This window comes from Aquila chrysaetos, chromosome 11 (genome assembly GCF_900496995.4).
Source record: "Aquila chrysaetos chrysaetos chromosome 11, bAquChr1.4, whole genome shotgun sequence".
Lineage (NCBI taxonomy): Eukaryota > Metazoa > Chordata > Aves > Accipitriformes > Accipitridae > Aquila > Aquila chrysaetos.
This window is the reverse complement of record NC_044014.1, coordinates 17,978,007-17,990,876: the sequence shown is the minus strand read 5'-3', so window position 1 is coordinate 17,990,876 and position 12,870 is coordinate 17,978,007. Positions and strand designations below refer to the sequence as shown.

At 37.8% G+C, this 12,870-nt stretch overlaps 1 protein-coding gene and 1 long non-coding RNA gene across 8 annotated transcripts in view; one reads left to right on the top strand and one right to left on the bottom strand.

Moving 5' to 3' along the window:
- BLNK (B cell linker) overlaps window positions 1-12,870 on the bottom strand; it is a 107,648-nt gene that overhangs the window by 32,675 nt on the left and 62,103 nt on the right. The window lies entirely within an intron of this gene.
- On the top strand, window positions 621-12,215 carry LOC121233621. 2 transcript variants are annotated; one of them, XR_005933499.1, is made up of 3 exons: window positions 621-2,469; window positions 7,900-8,019; window positions 10,905-12,215. It is a non-coding gene; the product is annotated as an uncharacterized LOC121233621 (long non-coding RNA). The 2 variants fall into 2 exon arrangements; XR_005933500.1 differs by lacking the exon at window positions 621-2,469 and having other exon boundaries at window positions 7,806-8,019.

Sequence of the window (12,870 nt, the reverse complement as noted above, 5' to 3'; positions counted from 1 at the left end):
AATTTTACTGGTTATCAAGGCAATTTAAGTTGAATATCTTATTTTTCACTCAGCAAGTATCATTTAGAATCCCACCTCCCTTCTCATTTAAAAAACCACACCACTAAAATCAAGTCAACATCACGAACACAGATACAACTTCCTGCAAAAGACTGATTTTATAGTGAAACCTGTTGGAAGTCTGGTCATACTAGAAACTTCTATAGAATGCATATATACTTTTAGTTTCTTCACACAGTCTATGTTCTTCCTGTTTACCTAAACTAAGTATCTTTTATTAGACCTAAGCTGAAGATTTTATCACAACCAATAAAGGAAAGCAACGATTTTTTTCAAAAAAGGGCTTAAAAATTTTGCCTTCCACTCTTTGTTGTAAGTTGTCTGTCATTCCACATTTTAGTCTTGCCTACCTCATCTCTGATGCACAGTCAGGCTACCAAAAGACTCTTGGAAGCTTTGCTTACAAAGAGAAGTAAAACCATCAAAGTATTCTTTCCCTTTTTTAAAGCTTTCTTTAAACTTGAAACCTTATTATTCAGAAGGTTGAGTAATGCATAGAGCTTCACTAAAAAAACCCTATCTTCCAGCTTCATCATTAGTAATTACTGCTCTTAAAAATTAAAATAGCTTTTTCAAATTAAATTGGAATTAGATGAGAATTAGCTAAACAAAAATGATGAAATAACTGCACTAACATGATGTGATTATTTGTCTGCAGTCTGTGGTTCAGTCTGAGCAGACATGTGGCCACTCAAGGCATCAGGTAGTGGTTGAGTATCAGGCTTATGCTGAAAGAGACCTTCCTACCTCTGCTACTGATTTTAGAGTCATTGTGGTAGTTAGTGACAATTAATCCCACTTTATGAGACTTGCTTAAAAAGAACAGTTAAATAACTGGGTACTCGTAAGTTTCTGGAATCCTGAAATAAATAACAAAGCTTAATTTTAGTCTTAATAATGTTTATTAACAGAACAGAAAAATCTGATCCTTTCATTACATCAGCTGGAATCGAAGGATATTCCATGTTTTCAGCAGCCCTGTAATACAACAACGTGAAATATCCTGCTCTGACAGGCTACGTCATGGGTCTGATACTTAAAGAGTATTCCTAGAGCCTAAATCTTTGCCCAGTTTTACCTAAAAAACAACTCAACTTATTCTTTTTAGGTTCTCAACTCAGAAAAAAAAAAAATCATGAGATCAACTGACAAATAATTCACAAGCACATCTTTAATTTTTGCTCAAAATTCATACTATTAATTTACAGCAAAAGGATATAGTGTTACCTGCTGATACAAAAAAATAAATTACTTACAGGTGTGAGAAACAGGGCCACAGCAAAATGTTTCAAGATTTCCTGCAACAATGCACTACGTCTATAAGAATAGCTTGGATTATTATCTAAACTAAGCAGATACATTAAATCTGCAAATCTGGGGTGAAGATCTCAGAAGAACTTCTTCTTTTCTGGGGGGTTTGGTTTTTTTTTCCTAATAGATTCAGCTTCTGGTTATGCTTGAAACATCACAAATAGCCATGTTCTGCAGTTTACTGTTTCTGTCTTGTGCCCCAGCTGGCACCTGGCAGTGTCTGTAAATGAAAAGTAATGAGGAATGAAAAGAATGAGGGGAGAATTAAATGGTTTAGTTCTAGTTTGGGGAGAATGGTTGGTTGCAAGTGTTTGTGTCCTTTTCGTAAAAGGCTTTCCAGCCTTTAATTAGAAAGGCACGTAAGCATCAGTTATTTTTCTTCCTGTATTTATTGTTTGTTAAAGATAGGACCTGCCCCCAAAAATCTAACTGTAGATTTAGAGCTGAATATTGCTTATTGCTCATCTCTGACATGAATATATCTTTACAGTAGCAAAATTATGGCTTTATTTTGAAAAAAGGTGTTTCATTTTTCATGTGACTGATTTTATTTTATATTGTCACTTTGGTCTCTAAAAAAGTCCACACACACACACAAATAAAACCCACCCCAAAATTCATAACTACGAGTACCCAGAACAGTTTGCTTTTCATTTGATCATATGTAGGTGAATTGGTTAGACTATCACAGGTGTTCCACATGCACTGAATAAGGCTAGAGTTTAAAAGAGCATTTTAATACATATTTCCATTTTATAAAAAAGATGCATTTAAATTAGAAATAATCACACGTGCCGCTACTGGTGTGATCAATTATTTTTCAAATGCCGATGGACTGAAATCAGAACATTCCTATTTTTGCATAATCAAATTTCCTAAAAATCTCTGCCTCTTCTTCCTCATTCTTTTTCTAGAGCTATTTCATTTTCTAATTACAAATTGTGATAAATTAGGGAGTAGCTAATAGGTATTCGTGTGAATTTTTTAAGGTACGTAGCTCTTGCAGGAACTGCTGGAATACTTAGTTTGTTGCCTCCGGACAACTCAACTTGTATCAAGCCTGTGAGAGTAAGCAGATAACCAGAGCACTCTATAGCAGTAAGTGTAGGAAGTCATCGGGCATGGATGACCTCCAGTTCAAGTGGAATCCCCTTTGACCCATGAAGTTGAACAAGCTGCAAAAACCACTCTGTCCAGTTAGCTAGAGGTTGAGATTTCTTGAGGTGCCAGCCAATATAATAGGCTATAACTAACAAGTTTTACAAAGAACTGTCTAACTTGTGATTTTAGAGAGACAGTAGAAAATATGAGAGGCAGATAGCAAAGCCTATAGCAAGAGGATTCTCCAAATCTTAAGGGTCTCAAACCCAAGCCCAAAGGCCATTCCAGAGCGATGAGGAAAGTGAAGCACAAAAGGGCAACAGTTTACCTGGATGTGCATATCTGACTAGCTCTCAAATACTTTTTGTCTAGGTCTCAAATACTTTACTTAAGACCATACTCCAAGTAAAGAGGTTCATTGTGGGAGAAACTTACCAGAGCAGCAGCCCTGAGGGTATCTAGGAAATGGAGGCTACCATGACCCAATGTAGACAGCCCTTGCTTCAGGTACATAACTACAACCTTCTTTCTTCACAACACATCTGAGTCACGACCTTGTTACCAACGAATGTTTATTCTCTAGTTTTTCTCTTGGGATGAACAGATACTAGAAACATTCAAGGACCTCAATCAGCTAATACTGTAAATGAAAATAATAAGTAATGCTAGTTTTACTTTGCATTGCATATAATTAAAGATAATTAAGAGGTCAAACTTAAGAGTTGTCTCAACTACAAGCACCAACTCTTCATTCAACTTGCTTGAGAGCTGTTTATGTAAAATCAGGCTTGCAGATAAAGGTGCTGTCTGTGTCACTGTTAATCTCTGAAAAAACTTCAGCAATAGATAGCTATTTTGAGATCTGGTTTAATTGCGACAGGTATAGACTGGATGGGACCCTTTGATTAGGAACTCACTGCACACAGGATAGATTTTCAAACTTCTGCAGATGGAAGCTTTGGCTCTAGGTGCTTCTAAAAAATTTGAAGTTTCTTACAAATACATTAGAAAGCCTACATGTTGGAGGGAATAACAAAAAAAGACTGTTCAATGAATCCTAAAAGGAAACACCTTTTAGCCCTGTGTTGCTATTTTTTGTATCTTGTCAATTTTGACCTCCAGCAATTCAGGATTATCAGATGTACTGACAGAGGGGTCACTAGCTGTGATACCCATGTAAAGGAAGGTGGAAGGGTTTACCACTGCAAATACAATATACCCTGAAAGAAGGATTTGCTCTGTCACAAAATACCTAGCTGTGCGCTGAAGGACTGCAGAGCTGCCTTGAGATAAAACAACTGAAACAAAACCACCTTCTCTTTGATCTGGTCACAGCTCAGCGTATGTAGAATGTATGTCAAGCGAAGGGCAATGGGTGGGCCTGGCCTGTGACACATCCCCACTCAAACATCAGCTGGAAGCTTCTGGCTCTTTTGCATACAAGGTATCCCACAAAAGCTTTCCGAAGTTAAAATAATGTTTTAAAAAAAGAGAAAAATACAAATAACATGAAGAAAAATAAAGTGAGCAATAAGCTTTCAACTCAAATGCAAGATGAGGTACAGAGTCCCCAGACTTGAGAAAGAGGAGTCTGTCTTAATTTCAGACAGATCTGTGTAATAAGGAATTCTCCCACCATTTAGACTAATTTTTGAGAAACTGTATTTATCACTATTATAAATCTGTGAAGACAAATACATATTATGTAGATATGTATATTGTGGCTCAGAGCGGTTGGCATGAATGGCTCCTCAGTGGCCACAGCCTCCGCCTGCTCCTGGGAACAGAGAGGGATCTCCTGTGTACACAAACGGCACGGTTCACCCACTTGCGTGAACAGTGAATCCAGTACTTCGGACCTTCAGTGTGCACATCGGTTGTCAGTATTTTAGCTGTACAGCTGCCTATGTCAGGTGGCGAGTGACAGCCCACAGCGAGTGACACCCCTCTGCTGTAAGAATATATTACATGTTCTCCCGGGTGGGAAGACTGGGCATGGTTGCTTCAGTGGATCTGGCTGTGAGCACAGATGTGCGCGCTTGCAGTTGGGAGTGGTGCTGATAATGTTTTTGGAAACAGGGCTGACTGCAGCGTCAGTAGGGAGTGGTGGCAAAACAAAAACCAGTTTTAAATGAATCACAGGAAGTTTTCTATATTACAAGCATACTTATTTGTGTTTATCTGGAGGATTAGAATTACGCCTCCTTAAATTTCTGGTGCTTATAGGACTGTCTGAATGATCTGTTTTGCCCCTTGAAAAATCCCCATCTGCGCTCACAGACCAGTTTCTTTAGTTAAAAAAGGGCAGAATTTTGAACAGGATATATTCAGACAGGTCTGCAAGGGAAGCTTTGTAAGCAATATTGACACATTCAATATTAAGTGACCTGCATATTCCTCCTCCTCTTCCTAACATCAGTTAAATCTTTAACTGATGAAGTTGAATTAGTTTCAAAATAGTAATAATAATTAAAAAGTCATCACACTGTAAATCAGTTTGCACTCCAGTTTCAGTTCTTATACCTTTTTGGGTACATATGTTTCTCACTGACAGGGCACCCTGTAGTTCTGTGTCTAGAAACTCCCATTTTCTGCAGATCATTACTACCTCCATTCACTTGAAGTTACATGTAGCCCTCATTTTTGTCTTGAGAAAGGCAGCGTAACAGATGACCCCCCAAAAAAGTAGTTATTTCTTGTCTTTCAGGCAAATTCAAATGCTTAGCATTGGAAACCTAGAATGGGATTTAGTAAGTACAAATTTAGACTCAAACCAAAAACATCCCCCCAACCCCCCACCTGCTTCAGCTATAAAGTTTTACAGAAAAGAACCACAAAAAAGAAAACAGAAAGCAAGGAAGAGTATAACAGAATTTGGAGAATAAAAGCTGAGTTACTAGAAGATAAAAAACAAAACTTAAAGAGCAGAAAATTAAAAATTACTACAGCTACCTCTTATTTCAAAAAACCACATTAAAACATGAAACTAAAGAAGGAACAGCATGCCCAGCCCCCTCCTTTACTGCTTCTCACAGCACAGTTATTCCACCACCTTCTCCCCAGCTGGTCTTTATTTTGTGTTTCTATTAGCCTTTAGTTTTATAAACAGGTGTGCAGGTGACCAAATTAAGTGAGTTATTGTTTCTGGACAAAAGGGAATACTCCTGTTTGCTGGGGGTGGGGTGGAACCTGCTCACCTAGAAGGGGATTTTTAGAAGTACCACTCGAGATTTTGAAAAGCTTGAAGCTCTTATCTTGATCTATCTTCTCAAACTAAATTAACAAGAAAAGTACCACCTTTCTTACAATAGGCTTCCATTAACACAGTGCTCCTGACACAGTCGTTGTGGAAGAACATGGATCTCAGTGAACTGGGTGAGTGTCTTCATAAGATGTACAAAACTGGCAAGTAATATGAAAATACATCTAAACCAACCCAATGAATTATATAAAACAACTCTACCCCCTTCCACCTCCCTTCTAATTGCTCAGTAGAAAGCAAAAGGAAATTCCCAAATAAAGAAAGCATCTATTTCCTCTCATTAGGCCTCCTTCAGGTGCTTCAGATCTCCACATGCACACACCCCTATATCTTACACTACCTGGAAGAGCAAGAATGGAATTCCTCTGCAAGGAAATGCAGGTTGGTATCAGCTGGCTGGGTTGGAGCTGGTGATTTCAGTGGCTGTTACATGTGTGTAATGCATAAACACATAGCTGAATTCTTGAGGTGCAATCAGATAAACTGCTTCAGTTAGCTGCTGGTCTAAGATAGGGGGTTACTGCCCCTCATCCACTCCGGGGACTCATCGCAGCCCACCCCCTGCAATGCCTTTCATGACAGGAGGGGAGGAACTTTGGAGCTGGAGGTGGTAACCTGTGACACCAAACCATCAGTTCAAGGCACTGAGCCTTTGATCTTTATCTGTAAAGCTGTATCAAAGCTGTGAAGAAAAGTTGAAAGAGGCTTGCTTATGGGGAGAAGTCAATTACAGATACCTATCTGAGAAGAAGGAACAACGAGTTGTCTTCTGCTGTGTTCATGATGCGCAAGAGGAAATGCCTATAAATAGTTTAGTTTTGTCAAGAGTGTTGATTTTTTTTTTTTAAAGTCTGAATAACATCCTATTCTGCTCACTTTTCAATCATCCGCTATTTTGTCTAGAGGCAAACCCCATAATTAGAGCAGGTGTGTGTTTACATGGTACACACAGAACACAGAAAGGCTAAATATTGATTATACTTTTCATCTGCATATGCCCTCTACGTAATCTTCACAAAGCAGCTGTCAATCTCTCTTGTATTAGTAAGTACTAACATAGATTGAGCAAATGAAAATATGTAGCATGTAAAGGCATAATACATCTTTGACACAAATCAGCCCTAACATGAAATTGAATAGTATAATTACTTTGAGGTGACTGGGAATTCTGTGCATTGAAAGAACCTATGCAGATTTATCGGTGGGGCTGAGACAGCTAAAGCACTATCAATAACACCAACTGCTTGGTGCAACTGCTTCCTCATTTTAGATCAAGGCTGAGGCTTGTTTTGAGTATATATGGACAGTATATTAATACCAAAGATGTCAGGTGTTTCAGTCATACAGTATTTTTTTGCAATTACCATTTTCTTCTATTTAGCCGAGAAGAACAGTTAGACCTGATTCCTGTTACCTTTCCTACTGCTATTGGGGACTTCACAGCTGTTTTTGAATATCAGAAAGGAGTGACAGCCAGGCACTTTTTAGTACAACTTTTGAAAATATAGCTATTTAATAACAGCTGAAGGCATTTCGGGTTTGGACACCTTTTCCTTCCTATCCAGCTTGCTCTGCCCTCTATCCCAACTCAGTAATAGTGATACTGCAAGTAGTACAGAAAGTAATTAGCTATTATGATATACTAAGTGAGTATTGCATGTCATTTCTTGACACAAAAAGTTAAAAGATATTTTCTGTTCTGTAACTGACCTGCTGCATTCTGAGTCTTTTTGGTTAACTGATCCCTTTTATGCACCATCTGTGTGGATATGAGCTTATGCATTAAAAAAAAAAACCCACAGAAGCTACATTAACAAGGCTTACTCCATTTTTCTGAAAGGTCTGCAAGCAGCAGAAGGAAACTAAACGTATTAGGTTACTCTAAAATACAGTTCCAGTTAAAACTGAGCACTGTACCTCTCTGAAGGACTAGTACCCTACAGCCTGGTAGGTGAAGGAGAGCAAGGACAGAAATTTAAATGAGTAAAGTGGTTTCTATATCTCACCAAAAAGAGGAAGTACAAAGTCATTGCAGGGAAGTGAATAAAGACAGGACTTGGTACAGACCTAGAAAATTACCACCTCTCAGTGGTAACATTACTTTTAGTCACAATTCTACAAGCATTTTTTTGAAAGGCGAGATAACATTTCTGTCATTCCTGCAGGCATGTACATTGAAAGACTACTACAGGCACATGAAGGACATGAAAGTGAATGAAAAAGAAAACTGAGTGAATTGAACACAGAAAGATGAAGGCTTAATTTTGATTTGGTGTTCCAACAGAGTGAGTTTTTCTTGGTTTGCTCCTCTTTTACCCCTTCCACAAATTTCAAATCTGCCATTTTAGTTCTGGTCACCTATTGAAGGACATCAAAAAAGTCTATGTGTAACTACGTAATGGGCTTGATCAAGATTTAGCCAGATGTTTAAGCACATGTCTAACTTCAACTACCTTAAAGTTAAGTAAGTACTTAAATTTTGTGTTAAGGTCTTGCTAACGTGGGCACAGAAGCACTAACATGAGATGAGTAAATTTACTTAATCATCTGAGTGCAGTCTTCATCAGTGTCTTTGTGTCATTTAAGATTGCTGCTAAAATACATTTCTAATTTAGTGATTTTAATCCAGTAAGTTCATAGACTGTGGAAAGGATTAAAAAAATGGTGTGTTTTTTCATTGGGCTGGAAAACTTTGTGGGCTCAATAGCTTGAAGGCAAGGTGCTGTGCGCACTAGAGAAAAGGGAGGCTTTTCTAAACAGCCTCTTAACTCTTCCCCTTAAACCAAAAGTGCATTTATATGTATAATGGTCTGCATTTGCTCTACCAAATAGTGCTCTGACAGTCAAATAAAACAGAGCAGAGCTTCTAGATATGGCATTAAACTTTAAACACTCCCATTAGTCTACTCCTAGAGACAAAATAACCCCAGATATCTTAATGCTGCCCAATATTTGCAAGTCAGTTCCAAGGCAGTAGCTTTTATGTATATAGGTTCTAGATACACTAAGTAGATGTAAGAAGTTAACAGAAGCACTAATTTTAGGATTGTTATAAATTTGCATTGCTTTTTGTAGAGCCAAAATTTGTCTTAAAAATGTATTGCATTATTGGTTCTGTTCATACTTGCTCAGCATGAGTAAGAGTATAGGAAAAACCCCGTAAGTAGACTTTCAGCATGTTTTTTAAACTGTCCTTTGTGACCCAGTACTTCCCTTTCCATTCTCTGACAAGATTTTTCCCTCTCCCGGTCAGTTTCTCTACAGGAGTGCCCGAGTTGGAAGGAGACGGGAACTCTCTCTTGTTCCTCTCTAAAGCATAACTTTTTGACTTTCAGTTTTTTTCTTACCCATTAGCAACTGAAACGTAGCAACTAATTTCCTCTTTATATTTTTTCTAAAGTCATGTAATGCTTATAGCAAAAATTGCAGATATTGTATTTCATGCCTTTAGCATTACATTCACTTTAGCTGAAGTGATTTTATCACCTGTTTAGAATCAAAATGATAGGGGCACAGGATAATGGACACATTTTTTGACACACCTGATTAAGACTAACAAACACGGTTGTACTTGGGCTGAAAGTGTTTTGGCTCGAGCTACAGAAGCATATCCACCACAGATGTGGGATAGCACTGGCAGGGATCTAGTAGAGGCTACTCATGGACCTATTTTGTTTATTTTGTTCTGAAGTCTATCAAATTTTAGAACTTTGGAGAAGTATTTTGGTCCCTAGGGTTATATGGCCACTTTAATGGAGCCCACATGGGCTGCCACTGAAAGGGGAAATTCACTCTTCTCTGCCCTCGGTGCTTACCCAGCTATGATGAATCATGGAATTTCCAGCTGGGAAACTAGCTTCTTTTTTCTTTTGCCAATTTAGATACCAGCAGGATCAGATCCAGCTTTATCACATGGTCGTGGGAACCCTAGTGCCAGTGTGAGGGCAGAGACGAGTGGCAGGGCAAGCAGGGGCATTGGGAGGGTGGAACAAAGAGACCTACTCTTTTGGCAGCAGCTCAGACTTATGCCAAGTTAAACTGGCCATGTAACTACAGCTTCAGTAGCACTTAGCTGCCTCTATGCTTCTTGCAGAGATGCCTATAGTGTCTATATTTTAAGACATGAAGGAATCATTTAGCCATGTAGTATAGCCACTTGTATTAATAGCCTACTTCACCCAGTTGCCCTTGCATTAAGCTTGAAAAATATATACTCATGTTTTTCATATTATTGCCTCAGGATCCATTATTTTAATTCTTTCTAAAGTATTTACTGTGTAGCATATAATTTATATTGAGGTCATAAACCTGTAGCATTGAACATCTGGCTTTGCTTACATCTGGCAAATGACCTTGTCCAAAACATATATACTAACAGATTAGGATAAAGATGCTAACAGAATTTCCAAGCTTCTTTTACCCCTCAGTCATTTACTATGACTGTCACAAAACAAACTTACTTACACAGTATGTAGAGTCCTTTCACAGTCTACCAAAAATCAAAGATGGCTCCCTACCGCCGAATGAGAATACTGTCACATTATTTTCCATCAGTTTTCCAATTCTGTTGTCTGCTGAGCACATAAAACCAGTGATATTTGCTTTCTAAAAGAAATATTTGCTTATCTATCATATTGTAACATGCTTTAGGGTATTTAGACTATAAAAGATGTTATATAAAACTAAAATCACTCCTCTAATGCAGCAATCATTTTAAAAAACACATAAAACATATAAGGAAAAAACCCTATGTAGTAAGTAAATACATTCTTTCTTTTTTACTGATGAGGGACTTTATAAATCACCTGCAAAAGGTGATTTCACCATCTGAAGATGGCTAAAAATTACTTTTAACTGATTCCCGCAGGCAAACTCCACCTATGAAAGAAGTAGTGTTGAGGCATTTCCATTCAATACATCAAACAGAGTGGGTCACAAACTTCCCTCATTGCAGTGTGCATACAGTGATGTTCTACAGTGGAGAAGCTGAGTTTCATCCTGAACTGTACTGGTCTAACAAACTAAAAGGAAACATTCAAATTTTTTAAATGTCAAAAATTTCAGTTAATGTAACATTGTGAACATTAAGTAAAATGATCTGAACTGTACAAGTTGTCATTTTTTTCAGTTTCTCTTCTGCAGATAATTGAAATCTTATTTTTTCCTCTAGGTTTGGTCACAATGCTGGAACTGCCTGCAGTGTTGAAACTCCAGATTTCACTCATCCTTTAAACAGAAAGCAAAAACAATGGAATTCTTAGGGTATTTAAAAATGTTCCAGTCATATCTTGTCTGGCCTGTTACAACCCTGAAGATGGTTTTTGATCAGGTTAAATGGTTTTCTGAAACTAAATTCACCAAAAGCAGAACTAAAACTTGATTCCATTACTCTTCATGAACTTTTTCAACTGTTGACTTAGAAGAGCTTGGCCTCCAAAGACTATCAGACAGCTCTCAGAAAGATAATCAAATGGCAGAAACATTTTCCAAGGTGAGAAAGGAGGCCACTAAAAACAATACTTATTTTCAAATAAAGAGGTATTTATAGCAATTTCTACCAATGTGGGAACTCTTTCTCCCCCTCTTGATAATCTAATGTTGTTTTCCAACACTGTTATGACTGACACAAGCCGTAACAGTGTGGAAGGCTTTTTTGCAACATTTTACGATTGTCAGATTTGCCTTCCAAAAGAAAAGCATCTATCACATTATAATGTAGTGTGCAGTATGTAGGTTTTGAATGATTCTGTAAAACAAAAAACTGTTTTGTTCTGGGATCAACATATCACTAGGTACCTGCAGTGTCATATTATGATTTAATACCTAGCTTTCTGCACAGCTGTATGTGGTATAGTTTTAAACTAATGGTGAAAAATGGTTATACCAAGTTTGCTGGAATGTTTTATTTTTTCCATGGCCAAGAAAATTAATTTATTGGTTTATTTGCTTGGCTACTGGTCATTTATTATTTGACTTAAAAAAAAAAAAAGGCAAATCTTTAGATCCAATTTCTATTACTAGCTTCTGCTGAATAACTGACGGTCACAGGCATAAGACTGTCATTTGTGATTGCTATAGCTGGCAAATGCTCTTACTATAGACAGTTATTCTGGCAACACCACAATGTCACTAGAAGACGTTATTTTATTTGGAAGAGTGTACATATGAGGCAGTGGTGGAATAAGCTATGGCAGTGACTGAACAACTTTGCCAGCACAAGTAGAATGAAACTATAGGTACTATATAAGCATAGCTGATCTTGTGAACAGACTATACTCTTACACTGCTACCTATATACAGAGATTAAACCAAGGCTTTTCACCATAGTTTCAATATTACACTGCATCATTTTATCCACGTTGCCATATTTTCATTTAAAACACAGATAGATCAGAGTCACACTTAAACACACTTTTCTATAAAGAGCATCATAGGCAGGAAATTCTGTATGAGAATAATTTACTATATGGCAATTTAGGTTAACCAAAAAAGTAGGGGTTTTTTAGGGCAGCTTGGACATTGGTCTAGGCAGGATGACATAGCTGGAAAGAAGGATGATAAGCAAGGGAAAAAACCTTTAAAGGGACTGTCAGAATGAAATGCTTGTGCAGAGAGGAAGAGAGAAAGGAGGACAAATACAAATGGAGTGGAGGCTATGCTATGCTGAAGCAAGGTCAGGGGGAAAAGCAACAGGAGGATTTGACTGGAGAAGTCACACTGGGGGCAAAAGAAGGGATTTCTACAGCGGTATTTGGGGAAGTTTGCATTTCATATCTCACTCCATTCCAAAGTCCAGAGGTGAGGGAGGTTCATGAGCTTAAACAGCTGACAGAAAGCTAGAGGAAATAGAGATTATACAGCCTTATCATTTACTCACAATCCCACGCTTTGTATGGCAAACTGGACCTAACAATCCTACAGAAAGAACTTATATTTGTACTTGTCAGCAGGGCGAATGTAGCTGGTGACCTCATTTACACCCATGCCTGTGAAATTCAACTTTAAAGACTGCATACCACTGGCACTGTGATTTCATGTGACCTTACATTCAGCCTACATTTTGTTGGACTAAAATGCAGGTGTGCCACAAAATCTGCTGTCATGACAAAGTGTTACTGTGCAGCTGAAAGTTGTCA